The sequence below is a fragment of the Cryptomeria japonica genome, unplaced genomic scaffold (assembly GCF_030272615.1).
Source record: "Cryptomeria japonica unplaced genomic scaffold, Sugi_1.0 HiC_scaffold_291, whole genome shotgun sequence".
In the NCBI taxonomy this organism is placed as follows: domain Eukaryota; kingdom Viridiplantae; phylum Streptophyta; class Pinopsida; order Cupressales; family Cupressaceae; genus Cryptomeria; species Cryptomeria japonica.
In genome coordinates this window covers 22,507-38,702 of record NW_026729113.1, presented here as the reverse complement: position 1 = coordinate 38,702, position 16,196 = coordinate 22,507, and the positions used below count along the sequence as shown (strand labels likewise).

General features: G+C 32.4%; 1 pseudogene; it reads left to right on the top strand.

Annotated features, from left to right (window-relative positions):
- The first annotated feature begins 6,633 nt into the window (after positions 1–6,633).
- On the top strand, positions 6,634–14,167 carry LOC131078747 (bifunctional isopimaradiene synthase, chloroplastic-like; annotated as a pseudogene).
- The last annotated feature ends 2,029 nt before the right edge of the window (positions 14,168–16,196 follow it).

Sequence of the window (16,196 nt, the reverse complement as noted above, 5' to 3'; positions counted from 1 at the left end):
TAATGTACCTTTTATGAATGATGACACCTGATTAAGGATTTCATATTTCTATCAAGTCGTATGCCAAGTGGTGTTTCTTGTGACTATGTGGTAGCCATCCAACCCATGTGAAGGTAATGGTAATTATAAACTGAGTTGTGAAGGGTTGGGATTGGACTTTGGTGAGGATAGTAATGTACTCTCATGATCATTTGTGACCACATCAAATCCTTCCTTTGTGTGAATTGAATTCTAATCTATGCTCACTGATCTCTGAGAAATGTGTGAGGGATTCAAGGTGATGCTTTTAAGTGGAAAGTGGCTCATTTTGCTTCCACCTTTCATTTCAAAGGAGTATAAGCTACTAAACTAGATAATTTATATCTCAATTACTGGTTAGGAACTCCCCTCTTCTATGTCTTACACTATGGAGTACCTCAAACACATCTTCAAATGGGATATCATGAAAATTCAGAAGGCGATAATCATTGTCATTGGGGAGGAAGTGGTTAACCCTAAAGCTCCTTGTAGCTTTTATCCTTCTCAGGTTGTTTACGTGTTACTTTCCAATGCTTTTGATGTTCTTCAAAATTTTGGGTCTTTACTAGATTTGGTTTCCTAGTATGTCAAACAAGATTTTATCTCTAATGATGATTTAGAAAGGGCTATCAAAATGATTTTTCATTTGAAGTATTTGAAAATGAAAGCCTAGTATGCTAGTCTTTATAATGTGATGAAAATAAAGCTAGAATTTAAAAATTATAATATCTTTGAGAATGAGTTAGGGCTTTTCACAAAGATTGTCTCTTATGGCAACCCAGTTCTCAGATTTGTTCTATTTGTTCCACCATTTAGTTTTCCATCAATTGCATCATCAAAGGGTTGAGAAGTTTCCTGCCATGGAGTTTGCTAGAGAGGTTTCCATAGGCTACTGTTTGGGCTAAAAATTTGGATATAAGGTTACTGAAGATGATAATGCAGGGATCGAGGCGACATATGAAAATAACCCAAAGACCTAATTTGGTGCTTTTCATATATTCAGTCTCTATGACATGACTTCCTACTCATAGTTGTTTGTGAAATCATGTTCTAGGGCTCATTTGGTTGTCTTCTCACTCATGGTTATTTGGAATTGTATCTCACCTATATGTATTTTGTTAAGGTGTTATTAATTCATGAGTTTCTCATATAAGATTTTGTATTTTGATAAGGGATTGTTAATACTTGAGTTTTTCATATAGTTTTTGGGTTAAATTATACTCTATAGTAGTCGGTTTAGATTAATCTCTTCTATTTGAAGTTAACTACATGTGGTTTACATTTTGTGTAGATGGTTTTTCAGTTTCTTAGGAGTTTGAGCAATAAAATATATGTCTAGTTATATCTCTATAGATTGAGCGCTGCTCTTTGTACTAATTCCTTTTTCTTTAGCTATCTATCTACATACATACATACATACATACATACATACATACAGACAGACATGTATATATATACACACACATATACACATGCATATATATATATATATGTGTGTGTGTGTGTGTGTGTGTGTGTGTGTGTGTATGTATATATATATGTGTGTGTGTGTCTGTGTGTATATATATATACATATGTATATGTACACATACATATATATATATACATATATATACATATGCATATACATATATACATATACATATACATATACATATACATATACATATACATATACATATGTCGAACAATAAAATATATGTCTAGTTATATCTCTATATTGAGCGCTACTCTCTGTACTAACTCCTTTTTCTTTAGCTATCTATCTACATACATACATACATACATGTATATATATACACACATATATACACATGCATGTATATGTATGTATGTATGTATGTATGTGTACACATATATATGTGTATGTACGTATGTGTGTGTGTATATATCTATATATATCTATATATATATTTATATATGTGTGTGTATGTATATATGTATGTATGTATGTATGTATATTTATGTATATATATACATATGTATATATACATATGTATGTATATATACATACATATGTATACATACATATGTACTTATACATGTATACATACATATACATATACATATATACATATACATATACATATACATATACATATACATATATACATATACATATACATATGCATATACATATACATATAGACAAACATAGACATATATACATACATATATATATGTGTGTGTATGTGTGTGTGTATGTATATGTATATATATATGTATGTATATATATGTATGTATGTATATATATGTATGTATGTATATATATGTATATATATACATGTTTAAGCATATATATATATTTGTGTATATATATGTATGTGTGTGTGTATGTATATGTACACACATATATGTATGTATGTATTTATATGATTATGTACATATATATATATATATATATATATATATATATATGTCTGTATATATACATACATATATTTACACATACATATACATACATGTATACACAAATAGGCATACACACATACAGACATACATATACATATATATACACATATATAAATGTATATGTAGATGTGTATATATATGTGTATACATATACATATGCATGTGTGTGTGTGTGTGTGTGTGAACATATATATATATCATTTAGAGTTAAACTTATCTATGATAAGATTAGAGTTATATTATAATATAAAAAAATATAACATTATCTACATAAATAAAATATAAATATGATAATAACAAAATTCTATATAATATAGTATATATAAGATTTAAATAAAAACTAAGTTTCAATAAAAATATTTTTCCAACTAGTTTACATATATTTCTTTAGAGAAAATAAGAATTCTAGTATTACTTAGTTTCACTCACACCTTGGTATGTAATGGGTACCTCAAAGAGTTGTGGAAGGTCTAATAAGAAAAAAGATTGGTCTATATTTGAAATACTTTTTTGTATACATCAGGTTTATTGCTAGATCATTTAGCAAATGATTTATATTTTTTTGTAGTAGACATCTCCAAAAATGACCAAAAGAAGATTAAACAAAACCTCTTAATCAAGAAGATGATCACGCTCCATTATCAAGAGGCTCATTTGGAGATGGAGTGGGAAAGGAACAAGGAAATATAGATGGGGGAAGAGTATGAGAGAAAGAGAGAGAGGAAGATGAGGTAGGTATGTGGGTGAAGATGGAGGTAAAGGAGAGAGAGAGAGAGAGAGAGAGAGAGAGAGAGAGAGAGAGAGAGAGAGAGAGAGAGAGTACATATGGAGATAATCGAGATATAGAAATAAAGCTTGCCATAGACATAGAGGTCTAGGAATAGTGAGAGGGATTGAGAGATAGTGTTGGATGGATAAAAAGGAAACATAGTATAGAGATAGAGGGAGAATGGGGAAGATTAAGGACATGAGGAAGAAGGCAAAAAATAGATAGAGAGATAGAAATGTAGAGGGACTAATAAATATCTAGTTAGAGATATGGTGATAAATAGGGAGTAAAAGAGATAGATATGTATAGAAGAAGACGGAGATGGAGAGAGATATAGATGGTTATGCAAAGTGATATATAAGGATATTTAGAGAGAGGAAGAAGGACAAATAGAGAGATAGACAAAGAGAGAGTAGATAAAGACAAATAGAGATAAAGAGAGGGAGAGAAATAAAGAGGGAGAGAGAAATAAAGAGGAAGAGAGAAATGGGGAAATAAATATAGAGTGATAGAGATACAGATAGAGGGTTAGGTAAGAAGAAATAAATGGAGATATGGGGAGAGATAGGGAGACAGAGGGATATAAATTTAGAGATAGGTAGAGGGAGAGAGAAGAAAGGGGAAAGTGTGATAAAGTTTTGTAGAGAGAGATAAGTAGAGAGGGAGGGAGAGCAAGGGAGATATAATTTGATATATAGACAAAGAGAGGTAGATAATCAAGCATCATTAGCAACATGATCAAGTTATGTTTCTAATATATATATATATATATATATATAGAGAGAGAGAGAGAGAGAGAGAGAGAGAGAGAGAGAGATTTATTGTACTCATAATACAATTTGACTTTGAATTAACTCTTTGATTCTTAATTGATTATGCTAATGAATGTACATTTTTAGTCACTAAATTTAAAAAGTTTAAAACTTAGGATTTGAATTTGTAATGAAGAGGACATTAAGTGGCACAATAAAAGATATCAAATGATCAAGATAAGTGGATCACTTAAATTAAAATAATTTGCAATAAAATTTAGGTAACGAATAATAAATAAAACTTAATTTTTGAAAGTAACTAAGTTGAATTGAACACAAATTTATATAATCTACGAATGATATATAAATTCAAAAACTAAAAAATACACAATGTAAATTTTATGAGATATGCATAGGATTTAACTACTATTATATGAGAAGGTTATTTTGGGGGAAGGTTTTATATGGAACCCAATTTCATTTAGCTATTGTCACAAGCCATAGGCGAACTTCTTTCACCAAAAATCAAAATTGGTTCATAGAAAATATAATAAAACATTAATTATTATTTAAACACATTAATATATAACAAATTACTTTTGATTTATAAAAAAAGATTTTAAATTTTATAATATTTAAATTTTAAGCTAAAGATTTTCATTTATAGATTGATTTTTTTATTTTTTTAATCTAGAGCCTTAGGAAATTATGATTTATAAGAATGACTTTATTCATAGAAAATATCAAGAAATCTTTATTATTATTATTAAAATTAATATATAACAATTAAATTATGATTCATAAGAAGGATTTTTAAATTAATAATGTTAACATTTTTCAGGTAAGGATTTTTCTTTATAGATTAGTTTCATCACTTTTATATTTAAAACCTTCGCAAATATGATTAAATAAAAAAAATTGTAATTATTATTTTTAATTGTATTGAAATTTAAATAAAGAACAAAAACAATATTATATTTTAAATCAAGAGTAAAATATAGCAGGTTAATTCTCTACCAATCTAATATTTAAAGAGTGATTACCAAATAACAAAAAAATAGTTTAAATACAATAATGGTACATGACAATATAATACAATCATCTATTATAGAAAAAAAGTAATATAGTAGACGTAAGAGTCATTATAGTATAAATTTATAATAACATAATGATTAGTTTAAAGACCATAATAGTATGATAGTATAATATTGATATGTATTATAGAAAAGTAGTAATATAGTAGACTTAAGAGTCATTATAGTATGACATTACAAAAAAGTTAAAACAACATAAAAGAATAACAACACAATAATAAAGTTTTAATGACGTTCACGAGATCCAATGGCTTAAGGGACCCACAGGTTCAACTTATCCCAGTTTCAGATTCTTTTTCATTGTAGATCTTCTCTTCGGAATCTTAATTAAGAGGTTTGCTATTTTGCGAAATCTTGACTCTTCAAAAAGCTCGTTCAGACTATCTACTTTTAATTTATTCCCAAACTGATAGCGAGAATGTTTCATACCGAAAATAGAATATAATCTTAACCACCTCTCTTATTCAGTCAATTTTAAATCGTCTGTTTGTCAAAACTATTTGAAGCATTAAAGAAAAGTTTCTAGAAAAGTTTGTCAACAGTCTTTTAAGCAAATCTTTCTACGATTTGAATAGATGTTATTCCACCTGGCCACTAGCACATCAACCGTGTTTTCATGGTTTGTGGATAATATAAAATTACTATTTTAAAGTATCTTCTACTTCCTCATAGCTGTTAAGCTTTTTATATATTCAAATGATTCTGCATTTTGTCTGCAGTCTGTTCTGTCCATTGTCAGAGTTCGTTAAAAGTGTTTGAAAAAAGTTTAGGTGTTAAGCTTTTTATATATTCAAATGATTCTGCATTTTGTCTGCACTCTCTTTTGTCCACTGTCAGAGTTCGTCAAAACTGTTTAAAAAAGTTATTTGTGTCAGTTTTTTAAATCAACTTTTGGCATCTGATCAAAATTATCAATATTGAATGTAATTTCCTAACAAAAATTGATATTTTTTGTTTCAAACAATAGGTTTTATTTGTTCAATTTTTGGAACAAAAGGTATCAACAACCCTCACAACAATTGGAACATGCTCAACTACTGGGTCCTTTCCCCTATATAAAATGAAGCTGTAAAGTCTTGTTTGAAGCAAGTACTAAAATCTGTTAACTTTTTTAATAAATGTTTGTTTGAAGACTTTATAAAATTAACTATTAAGTGACTTCTCATTTTCTATTCATATCTTTTTTGAAATATTTTTATTTTTTTTTTGGTATGTGTAATATTTTTTGGGTATGAATTTTGGTGAGTGTTTGATTGTTTTTTAAGTTCAAAACAAATTAATTATAAATGATCAAATTTAATTGTCAATATCATAAAATATTTAAATTTGATTTCTATTATTTTAGATAATAATAAGATACAATTGACACATCAAATCAAACTAAACAATTTAAATAAATTCTTAATTAATTTATATATTTTATTATAAATAATTCAATCTTATCAAGTATTAATTTAATAGATTTTCTAATCAAACTAATATTATACAAAGTCGAATATCGTAGGATTCAGAATTTGTCGTGGCATGGCAAGTGCAACCCTATAAAGGTCTCTCCTCCTCATGCCTGTTAAACACAAAAGTCAATACAAAGGAAATATCTAGTTTTTTAAAGATGGCCCCAATTTTGTTTGCACCGCTCATTCCAGTTTCGACGGTTAATACTAAATCTCCACGGTGGATTTCAATGAAAGCCCATGGATGTTTGCGTTTTGGAAATTATTCGCGTGCAAAGAGTCTGGGTAAAGATTTTTTGTTTTTTTTTATAAATTTATCAATATATTTTGCATAGATTTAAAAATATAAAGATTATAATATTTAATTATTATTGTTTTTCTGAATCATTTGCAGCTTGGCGCAACATCCCATCTGCTGTTGTCGGAGAGGATGCGAAGAGTCTTCAGGGTAATGGCAATCAGAAAATACACACCATCTGCTTTATTTTATAGAGTTTTGAGTTTAAACTAGTGAAGTATTTGAGTGTTAAATAATTTAAGGCTGTCATCATTGCAGCTTATTACGGGAAGCCAGATTACGTTCAATCTGTTTCAACATTTGAGGTATTAAGTATGAACTGAATGTAGATAGATCAGCTTTTTATTAGCACATTTTTTGAGAACTTGTGGATAACATTTATCAGTAGTCATTCAGATATTTGTTTATATCAGTTTTATGAGTTACACGTTCTGATTTTAGTTTATATCAGTTTTATGAGTTACACGTTCTGATCTATCATTGAAATGAAAGAACTAAAAAATTATACAATAAACTGTAAAGATCACTTAATCACTTATAGTAAATTCGTATCGGATATATGTAAAATCCAAGAGGAAATAAAAGATGAATAATGAGAGAAAATCTGAAAATCTGATTTCCTGCTATTGTTTCAGGCACCCTCGGATGAGATGGATAAGAGAATAGAGGAATTGGTTGCAGAGATCAAAGCTATATTTAATTCGATGGAAGATGGGGAAATAAGTCCCTCTCCATACGATACTGCGTGGGTAGCGAGGATTTCTGCAATTGATGGCTCCGCTAAACCCCAGTTTCCTCAAATGGTGGACTGGATTCTTCACAATCAGTTACCCGACGGTTCTTGGGGAGAGAATCGTCGTTTTTTAGCTTGTGATAGATTACTCAATACTCTTTCCTGCATAGCTACTCTAGCCTTCTGGGGCGTTGGAAATAACCAAGTGAACAGAGGTAATTACATATTTCGTTTTTCCTTGTCTTTCCATCTGTGCTTAAGGAATGAAAAATTACAAAATAACAGAAACAAATAGCTCAACGTATACTACAGCATACAGAACCAAATCTTTTATTCATTCATACTAGAATGCAATACAACTCCTCTTTTATTTATAGAGGATTCATCGATCCTTCTGAAATATCTAACTATTACTTAGCCAATGCATGAGCGGTGGAAGAGAAGATTAATCCACGCGTGGAGGTTAGAGATCTCAGCTGCATGCATGGAGCAGACGTAAGATCAATTTATTAATTATATCAAATCTTCAGTTTGGCTGCTTGCACGGAGGATCTAAACGTTTGCATGGAGGATTTGCTTGCATGTAGACGGTTGCAGGAGAAATTATTCTTTCCAACATTCTCCCTTAATTTTGACTACTAACTTTGGTTGCATTCTTAGTCTCTTTCACTCATGCTGCTGTATTGAAAAACTTCTAAATCTAGAGATCGAACCTTGGAAATCCCATGCTATTATTGGGATGCTCTTACCACGAGCTCTGGCCCTCTTGGTTACCAGTCCATTGTAGGTTAAGGTATGATTTAATTTTATCAACACCTCCCTTAAAGTCACACTACATATGCTTGCTCGGGAATCTTACTATCAAAGGCCTAACTGACCTCAAACATTGCTTTCATATAGAAACAAAATGCTCTTTTTTAAGTCTTCAACTTCAGCTATAGCCTGAGTAGTGCTTTCCCCCCTTAATCTACAACTTCACCATGACCAAATCTTACACCAATCCCCTTTTCTTATAAATTTCTAAAACCTCAACTTTACTGGTTTTCGACTCCCCCTTAACACTTAATCGTTAAAAAAACAGCGACCTTACTCATGCACGATACTTTGGTCTCTGGCTCCTTCAATTTTCTTCTTCACCAATAAGTGATTCCATACTTCTTCGTTAATTCTGATCAACGGAAAAGTGTGGAATCACTTATTCGTGAAGAAGAAAATTGAAGGAGCCACAGACCAAAGTATCGTGCATGAGTAAGATCACTGTTTTTTTAATGATTAAGTGTTAAGGGGGAGTCAAAATTCCTCCTCAATTTCTTCTACTAACAATTTTAGCTCCACTCATTCCCAAATTTTCTCGTAGATATTCAAAGGTTTCTCTAGGTAGTGCTTTAGTAAAAATATCAGCTAACTGATCTTCAGATCTACAAAATTCAAGATAGATTTCTCCATTGTTGACCAATTCTCTGATGAAGTGATATCTAGTATCAATGTGCTTGCTCCTCTAGTGAAAAATGTGGTTCTTTGATAATGTAATTGCTGACTTGTTGTCACAAAACACTGGTGTAGGTTCCTCTTGTGCTTGTAATAGATCCTTCAATATTCTCCTAACGTATGCTACAACATAAAAAACTAAACCTTTATTGATTCATACTAAAATGCATTACAACTCCTATTTTATTTATAGAGGATTCATCAATCCTTCTAACTATTACAACTCCTATTTATAGAGGAAATTGTGCATGCATGGAGGTTAGAGATCTCAACTGCATGCATGGAGCAAATGTAAGATCAATTTATTAATTATATCAAATCTTTAGTTTGGCAGCTTGCATGGAGGATCTAAACGTTTGCATGGAGGATTTGCTTGCATGTAGACGGTGGCAGGAGAAATTATTCTTTCCAACATTCCACCTTAATTTTGACTGCTAACTCTGGGTGCATTCTTAGTCTCTTTCACTCATGCTGCTGCATTGAAAAACTTCTAAATCTAGAGATCGAACCCAGGAAATCCCATGCTATTATTGGGATGCTCTTACCACAAGCTCTGGCCCTCTTGGTTACCAGTCTATTGTAGGTTAAGGTATGATTCAATTTTATCAACACCTCCTTTAAAGTCACACTACATATGCTTGCTCGGGAATCTTACTATCAAAGGCCTAACTGACCTCAAACATTGCTTTCATATAGAAACAAAATGCTCTTTTTTAAGTCTTCAACTTCAGCTACAGCTTGAGTAGTGCTTTCCCGACTTAATCTACAGCTTCACCATGACCAAATCTTACACCAATCCCCTTTTCTTATAAATTTCTAAAACCTCAACTTTACTAGTTTTCGACTCCCCCTTAACACTTAATCGTTAAAAAAACAGCGACCTTACTCATGCACGATACTTTGGTCTCTGGCTCCTTCAATTTTCTTCTTCACCAATAAGTGATTCCACACTTCTTCATTAATTTTGATCAATGGAAAAGTGTGGAATCAGTTATTGGTGAAGAAGAAAATTGAAGGAGCCACAGACCAAAGTATCGTGCATGAGTAAGATCACTGTTTGTTTAATGATTAAGTGTTAAGAGGGAGTCGAAATTCCTCCTTAATTTCTTCTACTAACAATTTTAGCTCCACTCATTCCCAAATTTTCTCGTAGATATTCAAAGCTTTCTCTAGGTAGTACTTTAGTAAAAATATCAGCTAACTGATCTTCAGATCTGCAAAATTCAAGATAGATTTCTCCACTGTTGACCAATTCTCTGATGAAGTGATATCTAGTATCAATGTGGTTGCTCCTCTGGTGAAAAACATGGTTCTTTGATAATGCAATTGCTGATTTGTTGTCACAGAACACTGGTGTAGGCTCCTCTTGTGCTTGTAATATATCCTTCAATATTCTCCTAACGTATGCTACACATACAAAACTAAATCTTTATTGATTCATACTAAAATGCATTACAACTCCTATTTTATTTATAGAGGATTCATCGATCCTTCTAACTATTACATAGCAAATTCATGAGCAGTGGAAATAGTAGTTCCACCGATTAAAAGATTAAACAGATAGCTCTGCATGCGTGGAAATAAACAAGGAGATAGATACTTTATGCTATTTGTTTAAAAAATAAAATAAAAATAAAATAAAATAAAATAAAATAAATAAATAAATAAATAAAATAAAAATGAATGGAAGAAATTAACTTCTTCTAACAGTGCTGTCATTGCGCCAACGGGCCAAACACCTTTATCCATAGACCTATGCGCATTTTTTTCCAGATTTTGGAATTTTGATTTTAGTAGTTTTTTTTTTACATTGGATAGTTTAATTCAGATATTTTCAAGTTACCTTACAAGAGGTATGATTGAAATATGAGATTTACCTTGAAAAGTTTAATTTTTGGGCCATAGCAGGTATTGAGTTCTTAAAGGGTAATACAGAAGGAATGATTAAAGAAGCAAATCATCGATCGAAAGGATTCGAGATAGTCTTTCCTGCGCTGTTAAATCAAGCCAAACTTTTGGGTTTAGATCTTCCTTATGAGGTACCTATCATAAAGCAAATCAACGAAAAGCGGGACTCCGAATTAAAAAAGTAATCTTTTGCTATTATCTGTTCGTGATATGTCATGTTTTAAGACACGCATAAACTGAAGATGGAAGTGATTGAATAAGATTATTGTGAATTAGAGTATCTTTTGAAGAGCTGCACAGCCATCCCTCAACAATGTTGCAGTGTCTGGAAGGGATACAAGAAGTAGTAGATTGGAAAAATATCCTGAAACTGCAATCCCAGGATGGATCTTTCTCAAGCTCCCCAGCATCTACAGCTTGCGTATTTATGCAAACAGGAGACAACAAATGCCTAAGGTTTTTGACAAGCCTTGTTGCAAAGTTTGGAGATCATGGTAATTGTTGTACTCAATACTCAAAAGCATTATTGAAAGAATATCGGATTCTAAAACTAAAATGTTGGCATTACAGTACCGAGCATTTATCCAGTGGATATAGCGGAGCGTTTGAGAGCCGTGGATAGTGTTGAAAGTCTTGGTCTCGAACGCCATTTCCAAACGGAGATTAAACAAGCCATGGACTATGTGTTCCAGTGAGTAACAGTGTCTCCTCTGTTGTGATTTTTATGTAAAAGTCCAGATTATTGATTTTATTTTGACACCTTGCTTTGGAAACGTACGGTAGTTACTGGAGTGAAAGAGGCATTGGATTAGGAAGAGAGAGCCTGGTTCCAGATATTGATATTACAGCCACTGCCTTCAGGCTTCTCAGAACGTTCGGCTACACTGTATCTTCTGGTATACATGTATTTGTATGCAAATGATTCATATGAATACTCTTTCAAAGCTTAATCGAGTCTTTAATTTCCAGAATAATTAGATCTGTCTTAACCTTAAATAATTTCAATTGACAGACGCTCTGCAAAACATCAAAAGCGAGGCTGAAGAGCTTTCTAAGCGGTCCGGTGACGAAAACTGCGCAGGAATAATCGCCATACTCAGCCTGTATAGATGTTCACAGCTTAACTTTCCGGGCGAAAACGTAATGAGAGAAATCGGTGCATTTGCAGAAGATTACTTGGCCAGATCCCTGGAAAGCAAGAACTTTTGTCAAGCGAAGGCTGTGAAGGAAAACCTTCGCCAAGAGGTACTGCGAATTGTTCCTTTCTCTGAAATTCTATTCTGTGAATAACTTCTTAAATAAAAAACAAAAATCTGATTTCCAATATTTTTTTCATATTTCTCCAGATCGAATATGCTCTGTCTGCTCGGTGGAATAGAAATATGCCAAGGCTGATGGCTAGAAATCACATAGTAGCGTTTAATCCCGATGATCTATGGCTGGGGAAGACATTATATCGGTAAGATACAGTGTTTGTTTTGTATCTAGTGAACATTATACAGTCTGATTGCAATGCATGCCATACAGATTGCCAAAAGCGAGCAACGACAAGTATTTAGAATTGGCCAAACTCGACTTCAACAGCATTCAGGCTAAACTCAGATCTGAAATACAACATATAAAGAGGTAAAAATGAAGCAGTTAAAAAAGAGTGAGAAATAGTCCCTGTTATAAAGATAATCTAATAAAAGCGCAAGAAAATTAGAATAATCCTTGTTTTTGCCAAGATCTTTGATAAAAGATGTTAACATGAGATTATTCTGTTGTTAAAGATGGTACAAGGAATGCAAATTCCCGCAGTTGGATTTTACTCGTCACAGATAAGTGGCAGTTTACTGGACCTCTTCAGTGGTGATGTTTGAACAACAATACACCGACTGTAGACTCGATTTTACAAAAGCCGGAATCCTGGGTGTTATCACAGACGACCTCTATGACACCTATGCAACTCTGCAACAACTCAAGCTTTTCAATGAAGCTTTCGAAAGGTCAGCACATTCAATCCCCATCTTATGTTGACAAATTGGCCATATTAACTCTCGTCTTTTCGGCGCAGATGGGATCCATTGCAAATCGACCAATTGCCAGAGGACATGAAAATAGTTTTCATGGGTTTCTATAATACTTTGACCGATATATCCGAACGTGCACGGGAGGTTCAAGGACGTGATGTGCTTCCTTACCTGCGCCAACAGGTAAATACTGATTTCGTCTCTACCAAAAGAAAATTTTGAACTCAACTTTGTGTTCCTTTAGAGTGAATCCTTTTTTCGTTGGCTCTTGTTTGATTTTGACTACATGTTCAATATCGGTTCAGAGTTGAGCTGAAGAAGAGGGGAATTATAGTTTAACAAGATTATTTTATTTTTTTTGTCTGTTGCGGGGTTCAGTGGTTGAATCTGTTGTTCAGTTTCACAAAAGAAAGAGAATGGATGGAAAGAAGTTATCCGCCATTATTAGATGAATATTGGGAGAATGCCAAAGTGTCGATAGCAATGGAATCAACTATCCTGACGCCAATATTTTCTACGGGAGACATTCTTCCTGATCACATTCTCGGGAAACTTGACTTTCTTAATCTCGTCAGTGAGACAGGCCGTCTCATGAACGATTTCAGAACTTTCCAGGTGATCCTTTCGACAATTCATACTAATATCCTGCTTCTGAATTTGATTGTGTTCATGATCGTCATCAACGTTTGAATATATTAAAAATCTAAACGTAGTGTGTATTTTATACTGCGGTGATTTAGAGGGAAAGAGATCGCGGGGAATTGGCTTCATTCGTACAATGTTACATGAATGAGCACCCTGGATGCACTGAAGAAGAGGCCCTGAATTACATGGAAGAAGTGAACGAAGAGGCTCTTACTCAATTGAACTACCACTTTTTAATGCGTGCAGACATACCCAAGCGTTACAGAACACTTCTTTTCAACACGGCCCGGATAATGCAAATTATTTACAGGAAGGAAGACGGCTTTCTAAATGCCGCGGAGGACCTTGAAGATTCCATTAAAAAGTCTCTGTATGAACCAGTGCTGTAACAGATTTCCCAGTGTTATGGGATCTTGAAAGTCCAAGAATCAAGGCACGTGGGTCCATTAAAAAGTGTCTGTTGGAACCGCTGATGCAATAGATTACTATTACGGATTGCTGAAATTCTAACTTCAGTAAAATAAAATTGTTGTTTCAAAAGATAATAAAACTTTGTGCAAATATGGAAGACACTGTTTGTTTTATATGATTATAGTCTATTTGCATTTTATTACAATTAATTTGTCTCTTGTGCGCATAGCGCTAATTTAGGTTGACTATGATACACAGCCTACACACTGCCACATGCGAGTAAAGACAAGTATTTAGAATTGGCCAAACTCGACTTTAACCGCATTCAAGCTACATAGACCTTTTGTCATTTGTTTGGCTTTCTCAACTGCTGTGGCAGTCTCAAATCTTCAAAACATTCTGAAACTTCCTCCATCTTCACAATCTGTAAATGTCTTGTTAGACAGTGATTTCTTTTGACACAAAACATTTTTCAAAATTTTGAATATTCAAATCTTTCATGACTTCTATTATCTTTCACATATGAACATTTGTATAACCATTTGAACATACCTGTGAGTTTTTGCCAACTAGATCCATAGGTCCATCCACAATTCATTTTTGTACAACCTGTCATGGATTCATTCTTCCAACACATTTTTTTAGAATAATTTCTCAAACCATAAAATTTACATGGATGCAAATCCCAACACATCTCTTTCGCGTGTCCTTCTTTATTCAATGAGAACACCGAATACAATTTCTTCCTTGGACTGACTTGCTTAAACTTGTAGAATCATTTTCTTTTCTTGTGACATATCCAAGAGCCTTGAATACTTTGGCCTCATTATTGGCTCAATAGGTTCTATGATTCCTTGTTCATGTTTTCCTAAACCTTTACCTTCATATCCCGTTTTCTTCATGATTTTGAAAACAACATTCTTTTCAAACCATCATTTTTTATCAATATCACAACTAGCAATATTTGCAAATACATTGTCATCTTCTTTCTGACATTCTTTATCACAAATAGTTTCAGCTAAATCACTTTTAACAAATGATGAATACAAATCTTGTGTCACATGAAACATCACTAACAAGTGGCCTTTTCTTCAAACTTTCATTCTCTTGTCTTAGTTTTGATATTTCCTTCTTGTATAAACTATTCTCCTCTTCTACTTTCTTTAGTTTCTCTTCTAAGTCATCAAACAACTTTACTCTTCGTTCTAACTCTCTGTTCATTTTCTTAATCTCATCAAAAAAATTTAACTTGTCCTTCAACTCTTCATTTTTCTCTTTTACTTTATTCAATGTTTTTTCAAGCTTACAATTCTCATCTAAAAGTTTACATTTTTCAGCTTGTTTCTTTTTTATGATTTCTATCATTTCTAATTTTGATTTCTTCATTTCCATTAATTCATTTTTTAAAGCATCCATCTCACAAATTAAATTCTAATTTTCTTTCTTCACCTTCTTACCTATCTTTCCCATTGACAAAAGATTTTAACTGACCTTGATAGATTGGCTTCTATGGTTTCAGTAGTACCACGTATCTTCACTGATTTGTGATTTCCTCTGTAACTATATCAACCAATCTTTCAACTAAAATTTCTTACACAATACCCTCTTTTCTTTAGCATAACAAAATCTAACTTTTAATAGTGGCAATCTTTAAATACCGCGACTCCTTCTACTTTGCATTCATCAGAACTATTACCAACTTTCTCCAAATCTATGGATTGCCAAACACTTTTATAGATTAAGACAAAATCATAGCTAGACAGACTCACCTTCTTTTCGAATTTTGGAGCCTCAACCTTCACATGCATGGTGTCTCCTTTGACAATGACTGAGAAATCTTTCATCACTTTCAACCCACAATTTCAGTTGGGTTTTTCTCCTTAGCATCTTCTTCATTTCTTCTAGAGGCTCTTTCTTCTTAGTTGTGGCCTAACTTTCCCATTAATTGCATTTTCTTTCTCATTTAAAATCTTCATAACCTAAATAGATCTTTGTAAAAATTTGAATGAATCAGTCCTTGTCGTATCTGTAGTCTGACAAATATTATTTTATGCAGAATTCTGGAAGTTTCTTCCAACTACCTCCAACTTCCAGAAAAATCTAAAGACCTCAATAAAAAGAGACATTTGTAATCAGTTCAGTGATGAATGAAAATATGGTTTGTTAAATGAAAATTTTGTCTTTCTTGTGTGCTGCTCTGTT